This window comes from Rhea pennata, chromosome 4 (genome assembly GCF_028389875.1).
Source record: "Rhea pennata isolate bPtePen1 chromosome 4, bPtePen1.pri, whole genome shotgun sequence".
In the NCBI taxonomy this organism is placed as follows: Eukaryota; Metazoa; Chordata; class Aves; order Rheiformes; family Rheidae; genus Rhea; species Rhea pennata.
Window position 1 is genome coordinate 29,915,455 of NC_084666.1, and position 21,784 is coordinate 29,937,238.

At 39.0% G+C, this 21,784-nt stretch overlaps 1 protein-coding gene across 3 annotated transcripts in view; it reads right to left on the minus strand.

The window, feature by feature from the left end:
* Nucleotides 1–21,784, minus strand: part of NMU (neuromedin U) — an 81,139-nt gene that overhangs the window by 33,106 nt on the left and 26,249 nt on the right. For all 3 annotated transcript variants that reach the window (XM_062575588.1, XM_062575589.1, XM_062575587.1), the window contains exons 3-6: nt 19,082–19,176; nt 16,817–16,998; nt 15,966–16,070; nt 10,104–10,206 (exon numbers count right to left, since the gene is read on the minus strand). The gene's annotated coding sequence lies outside the window, so the exon portion shown is untranslated. The remainder of the gene's footprint in view (nt 1–10,103; nt 10,207–15,965; nt 16,071–16,816; nt 16,999–19,081; nt 19,177–21,784) is intronic.

Genomic DNA, 21,784 nt, shown 5'->3' on the forward strand with positions numbered 1-21,784 from the left:
CTCTGGACTGCACAAAGTCAAATAAAACACACTAGCATGGAATAGCATAGGTACATGCAATCTTGTATTTATGCTGGCTATAGAATTTAGATGTAGTCAGAGATGCAGCATGTCTGCGATTAGAGAGTTAAATTTGTAATTAAATACCCATTTGAGTACAAAATTAGACGTGTCAGAATACCCAAACAGAGAGAGGTGAATTTGCAGGTGAACGCCTCTGCATCTCTCTGCCAAGAGATGAAATGCTTATAGAGGTCACCAGTGCAAAACCAACATGCATCAGCTCTGATTACTCAGTGGAGTCTGGGCTGGCACACCAGCTTCCTGGTATGTTGGTTCTGCAGCAGTTTACTGCCTGTTAATCAGCAAGTATAAGTGGGGGGCACTGCAGAACACCAGTCTCCAACAGTAACATTGTGCAAAATAAGACAAAAGATTTGACAAAAACGGGTAATTCCATGCTGCTAGAATAGCCTTCTTTGTTCTCTAGCAAACTTCACTTTCGCTCTCTTTTTTAACCAAATGTCACAAAATGATGTGCTGCAAACAAGAATTTTCCAGTACAAGGTTTTATGCTGGTTTTCTGGTGACCTTAGGTGAAAGGGAAGGTGCATTTGCTTTGCCTTTTTTAGTTAGCAGAAGATTTACAAATCTGGTGTGGTAGCATAAGCACAGAAATAACTGACAATATGGCTGTTTGTAGGCTTTAGTAGCACTAATAATGGAATTCAAGAGCAGTAATAACCATTTTCAGCCTGGTTTGAATTCCTTTCCTTCATAATATGAACATCACATTTAAATTTTAATAATAACCCATTTACATTTTTAACAATTTAAATTGTTACAGTTGAAACAACAGGATACTAAAGACCATCTCAAAACTACCATTATGAGTCCACAGACTAACGCTGTCTCCTTTTATGACACTTGATCAAATTGTTAAATATTTAACAGTATATTGACTAGAAGTATAGAATGGGTCAATTTAGTTTCTTCTCACTTGGCTAAGATGGCTTTTTTCTTATGTTGTGTGAATAGCAGGAGCAGTGGTGTATCACTAACAATAACAGCAGCTAAAAATTTCATCTGCATGGCAGCTCTGATAGTAGGTTTTCATATGTCTCTTAAAGACCAAGATTCATTCAGTTTTCCCAAACAGAGGACAACAGATTTCAGGCTGGCCTAGAAATTGTTGTTTTCTAAATTTTCTTTTTTTTCAGCTAGATAAATATAAATTGGCTTCAAAGATAATTAGATTATTATAAACCATCTTCCTGCAGTTTGCTGTGCCACAAGCATCTTACACCCAGGTTTTTAAGATTAGGCAACACTTAAACTTTGCTACTCCTAAACTGACTGCTTCTATAATGTCAAGTTCCATTTCACTACAAAAATGCCATTTCACCTGTTTGGTATCTGGAAGTAGGTGTAAACCTACTTTCCTATCTATATCCTATTACAGCTGCTGTGCTCGGATATGTACTTTTTATTTTCTTTCTGTACCAATTTAGGTCCAAGTAATTGAGTTTACTAATGGATGACTCCAAGCTGTCCTGCTTCTGTATCAATGAAGCAGTGACACCACAGTGTGGCCTCATACCTTAAGTCTCCCCCAAATTCTTTTTAAAAATTAGTCTTTTTGGACCACCTCTGATGTAGTTCATCACCTAGCATGTATCATTCCACCTTAAAGTCCCTTTTCCAATTAAGATGCACCCACAAACAAGTCATATATAGTATTATGCAGCTGTATACAGCAACAACCTGTTTGACTCTAAGGTGCCAAAGGGCTCTGGCATATGTGGAGGTGTGAAGTTCCTAAACTGAGTTCTTACAGACTTCTCTTCCCTATTTCTTCTTTTACTTTGCCCTGGAGGTGGTAAGTAATAAAAAATGACTATAAATCTGTCGCTACTTAATCTATGAGAGGAACATTAGGAATTTGCCATCCTACAAATCTAATTCCACCCTGAAACTTATGAATAACTTATGCTACATTCAGAAATGTTTTAATGGTTATAAAGATCTTCTAAATTTTAGACGATGAAAAGAACTCCAGATTTACATGGAAAGAAAAGTGTAATAAAATCTCATCCCACACAGGACTGTGAAAGATTTGATATACTGTACAATGTACAACTGTACAGTACAGTTCAGAGGCAAACTGTCCATTGAACATCCGGAGACATCTTATGAGGCCTCACCAATTGTCTTCTTAATACTTAATCAATAGCAGTCTGAAATAAATAATTCCCACTGAAATCAGAGGACTTGGTGTGTCAGACTGGGGAAGTAATCCTAATACTGCAAAGGTATTAGTTTCACCAGTTATAAAAGTATTTGCTTTGAAACTTTCAAGCAGAAGTTGGTGTAAAGGCCCTGAGTGCACCCCTCTCCTGAGGGTTTGATGGCCATGGGGAGAGACCCCCAGACACACGGTGGGGTACCACCAGGGCCAGCCCACAGGAGGTGCTCCACCATTCGGCCGTGCCTCACCTACAGCACCCCCTGTGCTGCAGCTGTGCCCCTGCCTGTCTACGGCCCTTCTGATCTGGCCTCAGATTTGGTCCTCTGAGCCTGGCAGTGGGCTGGTTAGGTTCTGCCTTGCTGCCATGGGCAGCCCCCCCCCACCACCCACCCCTGAGATGCTCTGATCGTTAGCCTCTTCCCTCTAATTTTTCTGGTGCATTTACATTTGCTTGCACATTTATCTCAAAACTCAAGACTTAAAATTCTAAAAGAATATGACAGTCTCTAGGTTGCAGTTAGTCTTTTGAAATTCTTCAAGGAAAATTCCCTGACCTAGGGACTTGTTTGATTTTTAAGCCCTTTCCCCTATGAAATTCCATCTCAGTTGGTAGCAAATGTAAGGCTTGCTGCTATGCGCTTGTGCCCACAGGAGCACATTCTCTTCCAGGACGTGGAATGAAACCCAAGATCCCTAAGTGTTACTCTTCCTCTTCTGCCAACTGGAAAAAACCCTTATGCCTGAGGACTGCAAGCTCCTGAGACTTTCAAGGTAGGGAGCCCAGGGCTGTCCTGAGGCAGAGCACTGTAAGTATGACACAGCTAACATTCAGGTAGGGGCACGAGAGCCCTGTTAAATTGGGAGAACTTCTTTCATGGACCACTGCCAAAGACATTTGCGGGGCCGCTGTCTCTTAGTGAGCTTTTGGCTCAGGGCTCGAACAATAGCAGCCCAGCTCAAATTTAATGGATTTGGAGTATTCAGCAAAGACTGTAGTACAGCCAATTGGGACAGAAATCAGTGATACAATGGCCATACTAGACTTGTAGCAAGGGCTTGGAGGATAATCCTAAAGCGTATAAATTGGGGAATGCTTTATTTGCAGTCTTAACATTGCCATTTTAAATGCAGCTCTGTGTGTCATGTGTGCATGCCCATGTGCACGCATGCACATGTAATTATGCCACAGATGACATTTCTTCCACTCAAATCAAAACAAAAAGCCTGTCTCTGAAAGTATGTCTTGCATGTGAAACCAACCAGGCAGAAAGTGGCTTAAACTACAGGATAAGAAGAGTAATTTTCTGTTGAATTACACTAGAACCCAGACTTTAATCAAAGCACATAGAACCTAGTGTCTGACTTCAGTTCAGACAGTCCAAACTTAAGGATTTGTTCTTCTGCTAGTACAACTAAGAGCAGAACATGGCCCACAGCCTGTTGAACAATAAAAATCAAAAAGATGACAAGGGAGAAAACAGAGTTTGGTTCACATCAGAGTACGAAAGTTGTCCTGAACTATTTGCCTTGCAGCTCTTCCTTCGTTTTTGTTGTTGCTGTCTCAGATTCACACTGTGCCACCTCTAATAACTCACCTTAAGTAAACAAGCATCAAAGTAAAACATAAAAGATGTACACTAAGTGACGCCAGCAGCAACAAGTTCAAGTTCAAAACAGCTTTCTTCCAAAGTCTCTGTTTCAGTACTATCCAACAGCCTCCTGTTGTTTAGAGATCCCAGAGGAAGCCTGTTTTACTGCTCACTTGCCATTTGCTCAGCATGCAAAAGCTGCTTCTGTGCTTTCCCCTAAGCTATTACGAGCATTTTACAGGGCAGGAATACCTGGTAGGGTAGGAATACACCGACACCACTGCGGGAAACAGAAGAGCAACCTGTCGATGCCCTTTGTGACGGGAGCCAAAGCATACTCAGCCCAGAAGCAGAACCAGCTGCATCAGTCAAGCACAGACTTTACATATGGACCTCTGTAACTCCTGTCAGTGCCCAGCCCTCCAGGTACTCCATGCTTAAATAGCTCTGCCGGCAGAAGTTTTGCTAATCACAAAAATACTAATTATAATATTATATGCAAAATAATTGAGCTTCCTGCGATATTTCCCCTGTTCTCCAGTTCTGCCCTGGAGCTTCGAAAGCCTCATTGTTACAACTCCCTATATCACAGCTCCCATGCCTGCCTGCTCAGTGTCCTGGCCTTTGATAAAATTCCCTTTTTCAAACAGAACTAGGTTCTCAAAACATTCACACACTTAAGTGCAGCCACAGAGCTGTTAGCTTTACTTCAACTCTCTTTATTTTTACACTTCTTTTAAAACGAGCTACTTTCTAATAACTACCTCAAACGCAAATCCTAGAGCTTTTACTTAGTTTTGCTTGAATAAAAGGACGCAGCTAGCTGACGGGAGAGTTTGCCCTGGCAGCTCTTAGGATTCTGACAACTGAGCTGTGTAGGTCTGCCTCTGTCCCAGCCAGACCACCAGCACTGGGATGCTGGTCCTGGCTATGGGACACTTGGTCTGTTCAGCTCTCGCTGGCCAGGTTTCCTCCAGGCCACAGAGAGGAGAAAGGAAGAATTGGTGAAGGCGCAGCTCTCACTCCAGTGGGGATTCAAGACAGCTGAGGCATGCATCTGATCTGGAGAGCTGGAAGGACTAAGGTCATGGACTTTTAAAATATAATTCCCCTAATACTACCATGATAGCACACAATAACTACAGCACAGTAACAAGTAGTATATGTAATACATAAGCCTCTGTCACAGTATGTTTTACTGCATCTTTTTAAAGGTCATCTTCTGCTAATATTTATCTTCTGTTACTGAAAACAGTTAACTGAAAAGTCTGCATTACAAGCACAGTCAAACAGGACAATCTGAGGACATGTTGTGGGTACTGAGGCATGATAATCCTGAAAATAATACCCATTATAGAAATGCTTACTGTCATAATGCTTTTCAGTAGAGCTGAGCATGTAGAAGGAGATGCATAGGTACACAACCAAGTTTCCATCCTTTCATATGCCACCACACAGGGAACACAGCCACAGCTACTGCATCTCCCTACACGGGACAGTGCTAGTTGCCAGCTGAATGGGAGGACAAGTGACTGGTGCAGTCTTCAAGACTGTAATGATTCACTGTGGTTGAACTTCCAACATAACAGTGGGGAGCATGTAATGCAACAGAAGCAGGCAGTGAAGCAACTTTAACAGCAACGCTAACAAAAGGGACAATTCATATTCTCCCAAAACACACACTTACACAAGACCTATACCACCAAGCTATCAGGCATGTTGGATATGTTAATACTGTTTTCTCTAGGGTCCTCTTTTCTATAGTAACCTGTGGACATTACACATACATAGCAAATATAGCACTAATCAATCAGTATCTTCTGATTCTCATTCTAGGCAGGATCCTGTTCGGTATTCTTTAATAGTAAGACTAATTTTTAAAATTATGCAATTCTCAAGAGACATCTTCTACATCTAGAAGTACCTTGCAAGAGAATTAGACTCCTTAAGTCTGCCTCAAGTACCTCTTGAATGGGCCCAGTGGGAAAAAAATATTTTGGCTTTATTTAGTTCACTCGTCAGTGGTATTGTTATCTTTGGGGGCACATCTGAGTATCTCAAATGTGACTTTTCTTTCGGCCTGGCTCTCACGGTGGGTTTAAATAAAAAGACTGAAACTGCAGCTCAGCAGTCTAAAACTGGGGAACATGGGAGAAATAATCTGCATTCCCAGCCTCAGTAGTGCTCTTATCATTACATAAGGTGACAATAAATAAGCTGTTAATGGTAACACATTGCAAAGAACTTTACTCACCTTCCTCAAGGGGTAATAGCCTTTAAAAACTGATTCACAGTGACAAAAATTGAATTTCTCTTTCCCCCAGTATGTTCTGCCTTTCATAAAAAGCCTTTTTTATCACAAAATTCCTGTCTCCATTGTAGCCGCTTAGTTCACTCTTTCTGAGCATATGAGAAAACTGGAAGTTGCATGTATCTTCCTAGCCCAGGAAAGATGTTTATGTATGTGTATGTAAGCCCTGGAGACTCAAGTCATGCCACTGGAGGCCAATTTTTCTTTTATTTTTTGAAGAGTGCAATTTAGAAAGGGTGTCATTGTGCAGACAACTTGCAAACACAATGTCAGCACATGCTTTCAAATCATGGTATTGGCTTCATAACTGAATTTACGCCTAAAAAAAAAAAAAGTATTTTTTAATCTTACCTAAGTCTCTGCAATGATCTCGCACAAAGTGAAAGCCATATTCTGTCAGCAGCTACTGTCCTGCTTTGGGGGAACTAATTATGGACTGGACAGATGTGCAGACACACATGTATGGATGTGTGTGAGCAGGTGGATGCTCAGAGAGCCATCCAGTCTGACAGGCACTCACAACCTGATCTATCACTCTCAGGGAGCTCACAAGAGCAATGCAGTGAGCTTGCAGTCTGTGCCATGAATTGATACTCATTTTGTCTACCATTTTATTCTATGCAATATATCACAGTAAAAAAAGCATTCCAAAATAAGCCTCTAGCTGTCCAAAGTAACTTCTCTTGGAAGTTAGCAAGTGTAACCTTGCTCTTGCTCACGTCAAAAGTTAACGTGTCCTCAATACCTGCGATCAACCTTTGTGTGAAAACTCAAACTTCATACTGGCTCTGTGAAGTAAGCTACATATGTAACTCATATATATTATGTAACTCAGTTGTTCATGTGAGCTTCTAATTAACCTCTGGCATGTGCTGATATTCATCTATTACTCTTATGTTTGTTTTGTGTACTGTAATAAAAGCACAGAGCCACTTAGCTGAAAATGCTATCTAATTGAAGAAATACATTTCCATGTTGTTTTGGATCTTTTCAGAGGCTAACATTTTTTGTATTTACACACTTTAGGAAGAAGCTTTAATGACGAGAAGAGGCTATTCAGATTTAAGCATGCCATCCTTTAAATGAAATATGATAGTATATTACCCATATCCTTGTCTAGCATGAATTATGTTTCATAATATAATACACCCTCAGGAATTCACTAGATCTGAAAAATTAAGAATACTTTCAAAAAGGCATGTGTATGGTATCTCGGATACGTATACAGAACATACATACAAGCTTTTTAAAAATAACAGCATAAGCAAAATATATTAAAAGAACCCCACACAGTTTCTTTTACTGATGATAAATGAGAATGTATTTTACCTTACTATGACCATATCCTACTTGTTTCCTTGAAAATACATACAGACAACTGCCAAAGATGGGAATTTTTATAGTCCAATTCAAGCTGCTGGTAAGAGGAAAAATAAGCCACAGATGGCTTGCTCAAAAAAAAAACAGCAAAGCAAACAAAAAACATGTGTACATATATACTCCAACCAAAATTGCATCTAGCATAAATAAACAATAAAATAGGAGCATGCCATTTAGCACAGATTTCTAGTATTTCTAGATTATTTAAAAAAAATCTGATTACAATACTACTTCTTTTGTATAACAGCAGATTTTTATAAAAAGTTGTAATTTCCTTATGAAGCCATAAGTGTCAGCCAGAAAAAAAGAGGGGATATATTTGGTTTATTCCATTTCCACAATCCCCATGTTCTTCAAATTTAAAAGCAGATTATTTAGTTCTCCTTTGAAGTATAGTTACAATAAAAATAAAATCTTGGGTGTCTCTACCTAAGACTAAATAATGCATTTCCAGTTTACTGTCTTTCCAGAGGCAGGGCTTTTGTTCTTTTCTCCTCTTGCAAATTTAATCCTTTCTTCCTTTCCTTTCCTTCCTTCCTTCCCTTCCTTTCCTTCCTTCCCTCCCTCCTAGATATAATGGTTTAAAAACAAACACTGCTGGCCTTAACAGAATCACAGATGAGGGCAGAAAGGTCCTCCAAAATCAAAACTTAGTTCACATCACCATTTGAGCTGACAGTAGATGAACACAAAGACAGTTTCTTTTATCCAGTACTTCAACTTTTTTGAATCTAAAGTGTTGTGAGCCAAGAGACATATAAAATATTTTGCAGTAAATTAAACAGGTTTTTCTTTAGAAGATACATACAATTTTGAGAGCTATGCTTGCTATATAATCCCTTATCAAATCACTACCACTATTGACCATGACTCGGGGCAGAGTTTGGACTGCTGCAGTGAAGGAGCAGCCCCTCTTCCATGGCTGGTGTAAGGCTCACATTCACTGTGACAGATTGGAAACCTCTCCTATCCTGAGCTGGAAGATGCGTTGTCCTTACTCAAGGACTCCCAAACACAATATTAACTTGCAAACTACAGCCAAACTACAAGCGCATGCAGTACAAGAAGCCACCAAACAGTGGAAAGACATGTTTACATTAACCTACACAACAAGTCACACATACTCTTACTACATACACCAGCAAACAAAGAGAAAAGCAAGCTAAAGTGGTATCAGGCTTTGCTCACAAATAAACCAGTAACACTCAGCTGCTCTTTGTTTCCAAGAGTAACTAGAAAGTGATTTGGGCTCTGTCAAGTTTCTGGGAGGTGTACCAGGAGCAGAGTTCCATAGCCGTCAAAACCAGTTGTTCAGTGTCTTGTTCTGCCATTCTTCAAGCCAATTATAGAGCTCAGTTCTTGAAATACATGACAAATACGTGACATCCAGGAACTGTTAATGCTTTTTTTTTAAATCACCTCTGACCTCTTCTATAATTTTATGTCTGTTATTTTCACAGTGATTAATCCTATGGAACAGCCCAAGGGAAAGCAGCCTGTGAGAACCAGGACCTACTTCATAGATCTTTCTTTCATAGGTTCTTCACTTACACAAGAGACAAATGAATGTTCCCTCCAATTACAGGACTGATATCGCTGCAGAGAACAAAGTTTCCTGTCATTATCCTAAAGTTTTGCAAAATTCTGTTATTAAGTTTATGAAATCCTTTTTTTCTCCACTCCTGATAATTGCTAAAGACTGTATTAATACAGACCAGGGCTGCATTATATTCTGAGGGGTACTCATTATGAAAAGCAAGAAAAACAGAAAAGTAGTATCTTTGCAGAGGGATAAGTAGACTCTTTGGTTAGATACTACATCTTCCAATTTGAAGTTTCTGGTGCTTAATACAGCTAAAGTGCAGCACAAACAAAAAAAGCCAAATCAATTTTCTTCATAAAAGAAGAAAAATTGGTGTCTCTATGTACGCCCTAGGAAAAAAAGAAGGCTACAACTTGGTGCACAGCAAAGGACAACCGTTCACTAAGTCTGGCATCCATTTATTTTAAGGTCTTAACAAATCTCACTTGGTCATTCCACGATAGTCCCGTCCAGTGTACAAACACTGGGTTTACGTTCTTGTTATGCCTTTGTTCGTAGCTTTATTTCAGACAATTTTAAAATAGACTCTTGCAAGGTCTCCTCCACCATGGCTGATTACACAAGTAAATCTACTGACCCACTAGACCCAGGTTGGCTAGGTAGAGCTTTCTAGCTCTAAAAATGTTTCCTCAGAAATGGCAACATTTACATGCATTTCATTTGTTATGATTTCCATTTTCATTTTACTAATACTGTGACTGCCAGTATTAATAACACCAAGCTCTTCTCCAAACCTCTTCTGTTTCCTGCGGGTTCTCCCATAAAACCACACAAGTAGTAACTCATCTTTTAAAAATATTTACTTCTTATGTTGGAAAAAAATTATTTCTGTTTCCAGTTACAGGCACTTTATGAGTATTTTCACATAGTCCAGATATTCTGGGACACAATCCCAGACCTTTCTCTCATAGGTCATAAGAACACATCACATTTTACAATGTCTATGTACTTACAGTAACTTCAGCAACTTACTTCTAATCAAACTCTGATCCACTTCAGATGTTGCTAGCTTAAGCAAGCCAGATTCACCCAGATTACGGTAACAATTTGCTCTAGCAAGATAGTCCAGCGATTCCTGGGAAAAGATAGAAATTCATACAGTACAGCTTTGAAATAAGACCTAACATCTGAATTTAAAGATACAATCTGAGAAAGCCATAAGTCAACGAGGATCAAAAACTATAATACATTTAAATTTAAAGATGCTTAGGAACATCTAAGATGTTAAACTGATACTTCAATTACTTTAAGTAAGCCTTATGTTTAGGAAAGTATTATGGCTCCCTAGAGAGCTAGGCTAAGCTAATGCTAGATGAACTGGAAACACGGAAAGAGTTGTTTCAAAGTATGATGGTTCATAATTTCCCTTCCTACATTATTTAGATGAGCAGTCATTTATCCACAAAGCAGAGGAAGAAAAAGGAACTTCAAAGATACAAAAAGATATGTACACTGGTTCAGCAGGAATTCAGAAGACATGATTCACACTTGGTTTTTAGTCGCTTGGCAGCACAAGCCTCTAGATAGACTCACTTTGAAAGTTATGAGCTGAGAGCAAGATGTGAAGCAAGTCATCAAGCCACCCACAGTGTCTCCTCTCAGTCCAACCTGCAAACTCTAGTAGCAGGAGAGCTGAAATAGTGGTACTGTGCTGGGAATTACCAATTCCAGAAATTAGCTTCCTGGTTATTCTTTCACTTGTTTCAGCCGGGAGTCCCTAAAAACTATAGCTTATTCCACTAGCATATGCTGACCCATTGTTTCTCAGAGAATGACATCCAGCAGAAACCCTTTGGCCCTTCACTGTTCTGTCTGTGTCTGACACTACTAAAAGTATTTATTCCATACACTAACCATGCAGAGGTCAGCACCATTCAACATACATATCACATTTTACAACTTCCATGCAGAGAACAAACATTAGGGCTCAAAACCACAAGTCAATTGGATAACCTTCATGGACTGCTGAGGCAAATATAAAGAATCATTCCTTTTGGAAAAAAAGATTAAAGTGACTTTTCAAGAAAGAGCTGCTGTTCAAGCCCTAACTTACGCTTTTTCCATGCTACAAGCTCAGGAAAGCACATGATCTGGTAAATGTCTTAGGTGGTTAGTTCTTGGCTTGTGATGCATATGCATAGCTACCAACTGTCACCAGTAAGAGGCATACGTATGTTCAATCATCTTTCTCTTTTGTTTTACTGCCCATAAAATCTTTATAATATTAACATGAAGTAATTCATTAATAATTTCGTTTATAATTTAACAGTTAATTCACTAGAAAAAAATCTGTATTTAAACGTCTATTAAACTTGTATTTTAAAACTGTCATCTGCTAATTCACTAACAGCTGCCTTAATACGAACTGTGGGAAGGTTGAAAATACTAAAACTAATTATCCTCCATAAAGTTATATTGATCATATTTGTAACTAGAAACAAAAATAAAAGACATGATATTTTTGCCAGGTTAGAGCACTTGGATTATTTGCAAAATTTGTTTATAGTAATTCAGCACAAGTTGTCATAATAATATAAACATAGTGAACTTAATAATATGTAGCATTGCAAGTTTCGTGCGAGTGATTTATGTGGTAAATAAGAATTAGACTTAGTAAAGTTAAAAACAGCATAGCCAGTAAATGTATAGAAAATGTATAAAGCAGATAATAAGTTTTAAAGATACACGAACAGTTGGGAACTTTCACCCAGGTGATATTTCTGAGCACCATACCGTCTTAATTTTGTTGTGCACTTTCAGGAGGAATGAGGTTAAAACAACTTTGATTTTAGCAACACCAAATGTTAGGCAACAAAAAAAATTAGATGTAGAATTAGGTAGGCCTACAAGCTCCTACAAAATCTTTTCTGAGATTTCAGCATCAATCTAGTAAAAATAGCACACTTTCTTAGCTTTGCTTGTTCCTCCCACTGGTCTCTACATCATAGAATCATAGAATCAGTAAGGTTGGAAGGGACTTCTGGAGATCATCTCGTTCAACCCCCCTGCTCAGCAGGGTCACCTAGACCATGGTAGACAGGGTTGCATCCAGGTGGGCCTTGAGTATCTCCAGAGAAGGAGACTCCACAACCTCTCTGGGCAACCTGGTCCAGTGCTCCGTCACTCTCACAGGGAAGAAATTCCCCCTCACGGTCAGGCGGAACTGCCTGTGCTTCAATTTCTGCCCACTGCCTCTTGTCCTGTCACATCGGACAACTGAAAAGAGTTTGTCCCCGTCCCCTTCACACCCTCCCTTCAGGTACTTGTCCACATTGATAAGATCCCCCCTCAGTCTTCTCTCCCCCGGGCTGAAGAGGCCCAGCTCTCACAGCCGTTCCTCATAGGGCAGGTGCTCCAGCCCTCTGATCACCTTCGTAGCCCTGCGCTGGACTCTCTCCAGTAGCTCCATGTCTCTCTTGTACTGGGGAGCCCAGACCTGGACACAGTACTTGAGATGAAGCCTCCCCAGGGCTGAGGAAAGGGGCAGGATCACCTCCCTCGACCTGCTGGCAACACTCTTCACAATGCACCCCAGGAGACCATTGGCCTTCTTGGCCACAAGGGCACATTGCTGGCTCATAGTCAACTTGTCATCCACCAGCACTCCCAGGTCTTTCTCTGCAGAGCTGCTCTCCAGAAGGTCAGCCCCCAGCCTGTACTGGTGCATAGGGTTATTTCTCCTTAGATGCAGGACTCTGCACTTGCCCTTGTTGAACCTCACGAGGTTCCTCTCCACCCAGCTCTTCCGCCTGTCCAGGTCTCTCTGAATGGCAGCACAGCCCTCGGGTGTATCAGCCACTCCTCCCAGCTTGGTATCATCAGCAAACTTGCTGAGGAGGCACTCTGTCCCCTCATCCAGGTCATTGATGAAATGAGCTCATCCTTTTCATGATGGGAAGTATAAGATAACTTTAAGCCAGTAAGAGATCTGAGCTGGAGTTTCGGGTCATCTCAAATCTTCTCATTACAGAGTGTACTTTAAAAAAGGTTATAAACCCCTTTAAACTCCAAAATCAGGCTTTACTAGGATATAAACTGCAAAAATTACCTTTTCAGAATAGAGGATACTGAATGAGTAGACAAGACAGAAATAAAAAGGGCTTATAGATCTCTCCCCTGCAAGAGATCAGATCCTTTCTCTCAAGTCAGCTTTGAGTCCAGCTCAGCTCCTGTGGGATCTCCAGGAATAAGCTTCCTTCCCACCACTAAAGAATTCCTTATTTGCCTGTGTTCCCACTAAACCACTGACTCCCTCCCTGCCTACTAGGCTTGTTTGTTTCCCCCTTTCCACACTCACAGAATCCAGATTACTCTCATGCTCGAAACTGTAAAGGCTCTCCTTGTAGCAGAGACACCAGCAGATTTAAACGAAACAGAAAAATTTGCTTTTATTTTGTTATTAGCACTCGGGGGACAAAAAGATACTTGGGAAACTGGCAGAGCTGTAAATACTTGTAGTGCAAACCACTAAATTCTAATCTGATAGTCAAGTAATAGGTTTTTTTCCTCATTATAGGCTTATAACTCATCATATTCCTGAATTATGCACAGAAATTTCCTTGTTATCACTGCATAGTTCCAATAATTCTATCATCTCCAGAGTCTTCCCAGTAGCATGGTTTAGTATCACACATCTTCCTAAGTCTTATCTTTCATTTGAAGCAAACTCATTTAGCTCTGTGATGTCTACACCACAGCAGAAACACCATTGTTTTTGCTTATAAATGGTGCCTTTCCATGGTACCAAACCAAGTTCAGAATCATAATAATAATCCCATCAATTAATGTTTAAATTGCACTTAATAGTCTTATTCTCAATTAAAAATCTCCCTTCTAATAAAAGGCATAGCTAAATATGAAAAACATACTTTGTGGTAGACTTGCAAATGTTAGATATAAGCTACACGGGAAGCATTATTAATGTTTTCTGGACTCTTTATTAGAAATTGTTTCAAAGTTAAAGACCTTTACACCAATGCCTTGCCTTCCCTAAGCACATTATGGACAAACCTGAATTATTTAAACTGGGCAGAATGTAGTGCCAGGCACCAGTTCAAAACATGTAACTCATGGTCACTGATAGTTAATTCAATCTTGTTGCTTTTTGATGCAGCCTTTTATAAAAGATCATATAAAAGACCTATCTAAAAAATATCAACAATAGGAAGAATAGATTTATTTTATTCCATCTTCTGCTGCACTCCTGATGTAATTTCTAGCTGGGAGAGAGGAGAGTTGGGAGACAGTCCAGAACATTCCTCTGTAGGTTAATGTTTTATTGCAGTATGCAAAAAGTTCCTGCTAAAAGGGAGCACATAGATGTGAGGAGTCAGAGATATGTGATCTGACTAAATAGTTCTCGACTTTAAAGAAAGATTCTTCCAGAACTGAAGAGCCCATGAGTCTGAACACTGTCAGAAGAGAGGGCAAGGCATGAAAGTCAAAGTTGGGCTGGGTGTTGGCTTTGTCAGCCTTTTTCCTGATTTCTTGATTTAGAGCAAAGTAGCTACATCTCTGACTATAACTTCTAGGTCTATCTGGTGAGACACAGCAAAAAGGGTCAAGTTATCCTAATTTGCCAGACATTTCCTTGTCTCAGTCATATGGCACAGACAACACAGTGACTTCAGGTCCCGCTCAGCATTTCATTTTCTTACAGTCATGAGGATATCCTTCCTTTTTGTACCTTCTTATTGCTTTACAAGGTCAGTTTCTCTATTTTTCTAAGTGTAACAGCTAGCTTGTTATTATTATCTTGATAACGATCAACCTATATATTCCTGTTTTGGATTATAACATTCTCTCACACCACCACTGTGCTGTACATGCACACATACGTTCAAAATCATGGTAATAACTCCACCATATAAAAAGCGTTACAGCCAATGTTCATGAAGACATTTGGACTGAAGTGTAAAGATACCATCAAGATGGAAAGCATACAGTGTAGAAATAATCTCTCAGGTATTCTAGGTACATAAAATATTGTGAAGAACATCTACAGTTTGACCTTCAGGCTCAAAATAATATCCAGTCTTTTAAAAAATGGTTCAGGAAGCAATAGGTCATACCTGTAAGACTAAGGGAGGAGGGATTGCATGGCCCCCTTTTTTTTTTCAATTTTCAGGGAGAAGAATAAGCAAAGAAGGAGAAAAGGGGAATAAATAATGGAATGTGTTTTTAAATGATCACAAGAATGTAATACAGGTAAAGTCTCTTTGCTTTAATAGTAGCACTGTTTCTATATATATTTCTATATGACACTACAGAACCTGATGTAAGAGTTTTGCTATTCACACACTTTTTTATGCTTAAAAAAAGTTTAAATTCTTATGAAAATAATCATATGAAGATGATCAATCAGAGTAAATTCACCACCTACTTTGACAACTAAAAAATTCCCAAATAGACTGTACAATTTGACTGGTAAAAGAAATATTTTATGAAGCAATCAAATACCATCAGAATGGACACCGAAGAACCTCTTATAACACAGAAGAGACAACTGCCAGCATTTAAATCCCTTTTTTTGCCTCACTGTGAGTTTTTTCAGGACACCACCTTCAAGCTACAGAGAGCAGAAAACCAGATGTCACAATAAATATCTTCCAGTATGAAAACACGCCTGTTGAAAGTATTGGTAGTAACAAAGCCAACCCAGCAGTAAGAACATTTTAAGTAGGTAAGTAGGAAGATAAGCCATTTACTATTTCCATAGTTTCATAGTTGTATTTAAGACAGCAACTGATAATTCCAACTCATTATTAATCTCTGGCTTCAGCAATGTACCCATTATGAGAAAAATCTGCTCTGACTCAAAAGTTCTGCCCTTACCCTTCAGCTTTCCAACACAGCTGTCATGTCCAAGAATGGTTGCCTCCTATTAGATCTGCATGCAGTGCCTCATCACTGCTCTGTTCCAGGTCACTGAAGGCTTCTCTGTCCAGGAAACAATGACATGATACTGCAGTTGTCTATTAAATCAATTGAGGAAGACATTAAAGGAACAAAGTGCTTAAAATATTCATTAATTTTAGCAGCACATATATCTTCTTAATTAACTTTGTCACTAGATCAAATTAACAAGGGTTTAATGACAAGTTAACAAGTGATACATTAATTAATTTAGGAAATGAATCATTTTCTGTGACTTTTAAAATTCACTTCTAATAAAATAAATTCTGATATGAGCTATCCATGATGTCCTTATATTTTCTGTGTAATAATGAAGCTTGAGCATGAGGATAGGATGAGGATATTTGAGTAAAAACATTAGCCTGATTAATTCCAAAGAACGATGTGAGTTCTGAAGTCAAATTTTTCTTTTCAGAAATTCTGTATTTGTTCATTGTTTGCTAACATTTTATTGGTAATTTTAGTATGCTTCCATACCAAGCTAAAATATGATCAAGTACCACCCAATTAATGTTATTTCTTAGACTTTCTCAGTATCATGCCACATATACAACATCAGTTCTACATAAATGAATAAATAAACAAATAGAAAGCAATCATCATAATAAAGGGCCATTATTTTGGCAATAGTAGCCTAGACCAACTTCCCACATAAACAAATCAAATCATCATGCAAGAGAGTCAAGCTAACATTCTCCTAGAAATTTTTAAGATATGACACTTTCTGACTGGTGTTTGTGTTCCGCATCTGAAAATTGCACAAAACTCACTTTTGCATTTAAGTTCCACATGTCTTTTCAGAAGATGAAAGGCCATTTTTGGTACACATTTGGGATGTCAGTAGTCCCAAGAACTGGCAGATCAGCAAGAAGCAGGGAGTTCTGCAAAAAGGATCTCTCTGCAAGGGCTTGTGTGATTCACTGAATGCTCAGTGCTTATTGAATGACAACACCTGTGAATAAAATATAAAGAGATTTTTTTTTCCTCTGATTGATACAAAGTTTTAGAAAACTGCCAGTCTTTGCCATAGAAAGCAGATCTGTAAGAAGCAGGACTGAGAGGTACTACCTCAGTCACTTTTCTGAGGTTGGCACCAAATAGAAAGCGAGCAAAAGCCCAGGCACAGGCAGAGGAGGATCTCTAGCTGTCCTGAGATGCGGTGGGGAGGTAACGAATTGACATTACATTGCAAATAACCAACTGACATTACACTGCAAATGCTTTGCCACAGATCTGGCAGGAAGCAGTCATCTCTTCCTCCACACTGACTTCTGGAAAAACATAATGGACATCCTACCTGAGGTCTTCGTCTCCAAGCAAATGTCATTTTGTGAGCAGCTGAAAAAGAAGTCTCTGAAAGTTTAATAGGTTCTAAAGTAATAGTGATTGAAACAATAGTTGGAAGTCTGATATGATTCATTCTGTTATATTTCTGAAAGAACATCATAATAAAAGTTAGACAGGCTAGCTTTCTTTTGTTTTATTCATACAAATCCCACATGAGCTAAGGAATTGGTCTGCTTACCTCTGAAAAGTATAGGAACTCACCTGACACCTGCAGACTTCTACACTATTCTGTTTTAAGGAATAAATATTTATTACAACAAATTAAATCAAGAACAGTATTAGCATGAAAATAGCAGCAGTATATTCTGAGGTTCCTCTGAATACCCAGAACTTTCATGTATGTAGAAGATGCTTGCCCTTTTACATCCTCTGGGCTCTTTAATCAGCCTTTAATCAACTTTAATCAAAATATGAAATCTTAGCCATAAGTTTTGACCCTGTAATTCTTCACTGCTTCCTAGCTGGCTCTTGAGTTAACATCAATCATCTTTGCAGTCTTTAAAGAGTCTCCTTACTTAACAAACCTCTGATGATTAACTACTGATATGTTACATCTACTTCCAATTTTCAGTGAGTGCTTCCAGTCTAAGTATCAAGATATAGCCCTGTGCCTACATTTCTCCTGAGTGCTATATTTTTGCTTCTGGACTTATGAGCAAACACCTACATCCTGCTTTCATAGAGCTACTCAGAGGTTGCTTTATGTGCAAGCACGAACAGGGAAATGAAGGAGTTCTCAACCTAAGAAGACTTAAACTTGTATCTCCTGCTGTCTAAGAGAGCATCCAAGCCACAGCTCACAGGATAGTTTAGACTGCATGACTGGATGGCTCACCTAGATCACAGAACCCAGTCCTCCACAATAGCAAGCCACAATGCAACAGTTAAATGTTGAGGGGAAAAGGGAGAGACAGAAGGAAAGAGAATATCCATTCCATATGTTCACTGAGGACCATGAAATAGTTCTAATACCTGTAAAAACTTTAGATGTATTGTAAAACACAAAGACCACAACTTTAAAAGTCCACACATTGATCAGATGTGTACCAGGTCCTGGGCTCATTAAAATAACAGGTAATTCACTGACAGAGCTGAAAGGAGTAGTAAATTCACCACACTTCTCTCCTTGGTATTCCCTGTTGCCCTGAGCCCTCTAGTCATTTTTAGGTACTTAATTCAAATCATTCTTTGTAGAGGTCTTCGGTATCGTACTGTGGGCTTAGCAGAAGGTACCCAACAGTTAAACAAACAGGTGCCTAGAACCACCTTGGCACCAAGATCACAGGCTCTTCTAAAAATCCACCTCTCATATTCAGAGCATTTACATGAAGAGAGGGGTGACGATACTAAGAATGACTACCTCACAACTGAGATTTTAGTCTGCAAAACTTTGCTCATTTGCTTTCTTTTCTTCTCTTCTCATCTTTCCTTTCTTTCTAATCTTTCTTTTCTTTTAGTAACTCCACTGAACTCAGAAAACTAGAATTCACTTGAAGCTGTCCCAGTGCAAACCCCAGACAACACTAGCTATATAATGGAGATATAGAAAGGCAAACAAATACAGCAACAATTCTGCAAAACAATGATTTCCCGAGCTATTAAAACATGCTACATTTGCACTTAGTTATTAAAAAATTCTCCCTAAAGTTGCAAGAAAAAATTATCCTTCTTTAATATTTGGTTGTTACCTTTTACTAACAACAATCTGTAATATCTTCAGAGGGAGTAGTGAACAAGAGAGTCTGTTTTTTCTGCTGGCCATAAAAAGAACATTGTGAATCTCCTGTTGAAAAATGAAAGAAAGATATTAGACTTGTTAATAAACTTCCTACTCTGCTCTGAAACATTTAAAAGAAATTGAGTTTTTTTTACTGATATAGAAGTGAATTACCCTTTTTAATTGGGACCTATTGGTCTTTCAGTAATATATAAAGTAAGTAAAAATATTGAAAATTGAACTTAATCTAGCAGTGACAAAACAAATGCAGAAGCAGTATCCTGGCTCTTCCCACAACTCCTATTAGCCATAGTTCATACTTTTTCCTCTAAAATGTGAAAGGCATTTGTAGAGTGTAGGTGTAACACCCAAAGAAATATCGATGTCATTAAACTAATGGAGGCTGTGAAGGGTGCAGATGACTTGTGACCACACGGCCTATTGAGGTAGCTTCTCCAGCAGGCTTGCTAGACTTCACATGGCCGTGACCAACCTACAGAGGCAGTCTTGCAGCGCCGCAAATACAGCGTTGCTATTGCCTGTAACAGCCTTTTGGTGAAGCTAAACACACAGGCATTCAGACTGGTCAGGCTCTGTCTGGACTTATCCTGGCCTGCCTAGAGCTGCGTTTCAACTTGCTTAGCAGCAATTATCTAATGATCAGGTAACTACTACCTACTTTGTTTTAGCTGTTGCTGAGTGCAAGTGTGTGGTATAACACACACACACACACACACACACACATCTCCTAATTAACAGACAGTAACGACAAGTAGATACTCTATGCAGAATGAGCTGTCTTCACTGGACTACAGAATAAAAATGCAGCCCAGAGGCATGTAGGTATGGGATGACAGCAGGGCCCCTGAAAGTACAGGATGACACTGGAGGCTCCAGGGCTATAAACAACTCACACGAACAATTACTGGTCGTCAGAGGAATGCAGCCTTGGGAGTGCAGCAAAACTGATTTTAGAGGCAACAAAGAGAACAAAGAACAAGCATCCACTGCTCATAAAACACATCATAGACAGCAAATTCTAATGCAATGCGGACTTGTGAAACAACGAAGAAAGAGCAAGATGTACTGCGTGTTAACAAATGTACAAAAATGACCCCAAGCAGATTCTAAAGTGAGCAAGAAGAAACCACCAGCATTGTACCCCTCTCCAGGACAGACTCAGGATGCTGACAGCTCACTGTACTAACCCTTACAGAAGCCATTGATTTGAGGACCAAGAGGGACAGTGGGAAAATGAGTATAGTATGAAAGAAAGGGGTAGATGCTAAAAAGTTTGTGAATATAATATAATATAATATTTTTCACTGTGTGCATTTGCTAAACCTATCAATTTTAATGTAATTAAAATTTCACAATTATGTTACAATAAAATTTTATATCTTAATCATTATATCCATATTGTTTTTCCTGTGATCTACTCTTTTCCAACCAAACAGCAGTAACTGGAAATTATACAGTAATATGGGTCAATTTAAGGAAATCTGCAGAGGAAGGACCGATGTACTCATAAGGTGCCTGATTCAATTCTTTTTAAGTCCAGAAGCCATAAAAATTTAATTTTTTAGGGCTTCTGTCCTGCAAAATCCAGACATATTTTTGTTTTAAATCAAATTGGACCAAGGATTAGGAAGAAAATCTCCCTATAAAGATTAGACAGATATGGAATAACATTAAAAATGATCTGATAAATGATTTATGGAGTCTAATTTCATGATACATCTGCTGCTTAACTAAACAAAACCGTATTACATTGCAACAAGATGACAACCCAATCTGATAATTTCCCTCGTGTTATTCCCCTCAAATGACTTTATCTTTCTTGTAATATGTATGGGCTTTTAGAACAAAAGCAAATTAACGCAGTTTGAAGCCATGGCAATCCCTCCTCCACAAAGAGAAGGATAAAAACAAAGACTTTGGAGGTATCACAGGAAGCTACATGGAAAGAGAAAAATATTCCTAAGATAACTCTGTGCTCTTTTTAAGGCGCCACCATCAGAAGCTCAGAAATGCAGAGTGAGAAAAGCTCCCCTCCCTTCCAGTCAATCAGTTTTCTCCCAAAACTAAGAGCAAATCTAGGGGAGAAGTGGAAAGTATTTCATATTCTTGCTTTTGAATGAAGAATGGAGAGGGACTTTCAAATACCATTTAGAGAGAGGGCAATCCAAGACACCTTTTGCAGGCCATGGAATTGGGATATAGAACCAACCCTAGGAAAGATCATTGTGTCTGCAAGAATTTTCAGTTGAAGTAATTTTGTGTTTTGACTCTTAAGGCTACTACAGCAGTAGCTGGACCAGGCAAATTTAATGTGCATGCTGAGAAAGAGAACAGCTCAAGGCATATGCCTGCTACAAAATTCAGTTTCTTTCACACACATAAACACTCGGCTACTGTTTGTTCCATAATACAGAAACAAAATAACACCTATTTCATTTAATTAAGTGTGTAACTGTATCTACTCGGAGATCTGCACATCACTGATAAGCTGCTGTGAAGCTAAATCATAGGGACATATTCTGTAGGACATAAGACAGGTGAACTCTTCCTTCCTCAAGAACAGTCATCTCCTGCATATCACAAAATAATATCATATAATTACAGCCATGAACTCAACAAATTTCATACTCAACAGAGCAAATTCAGAAGTTTG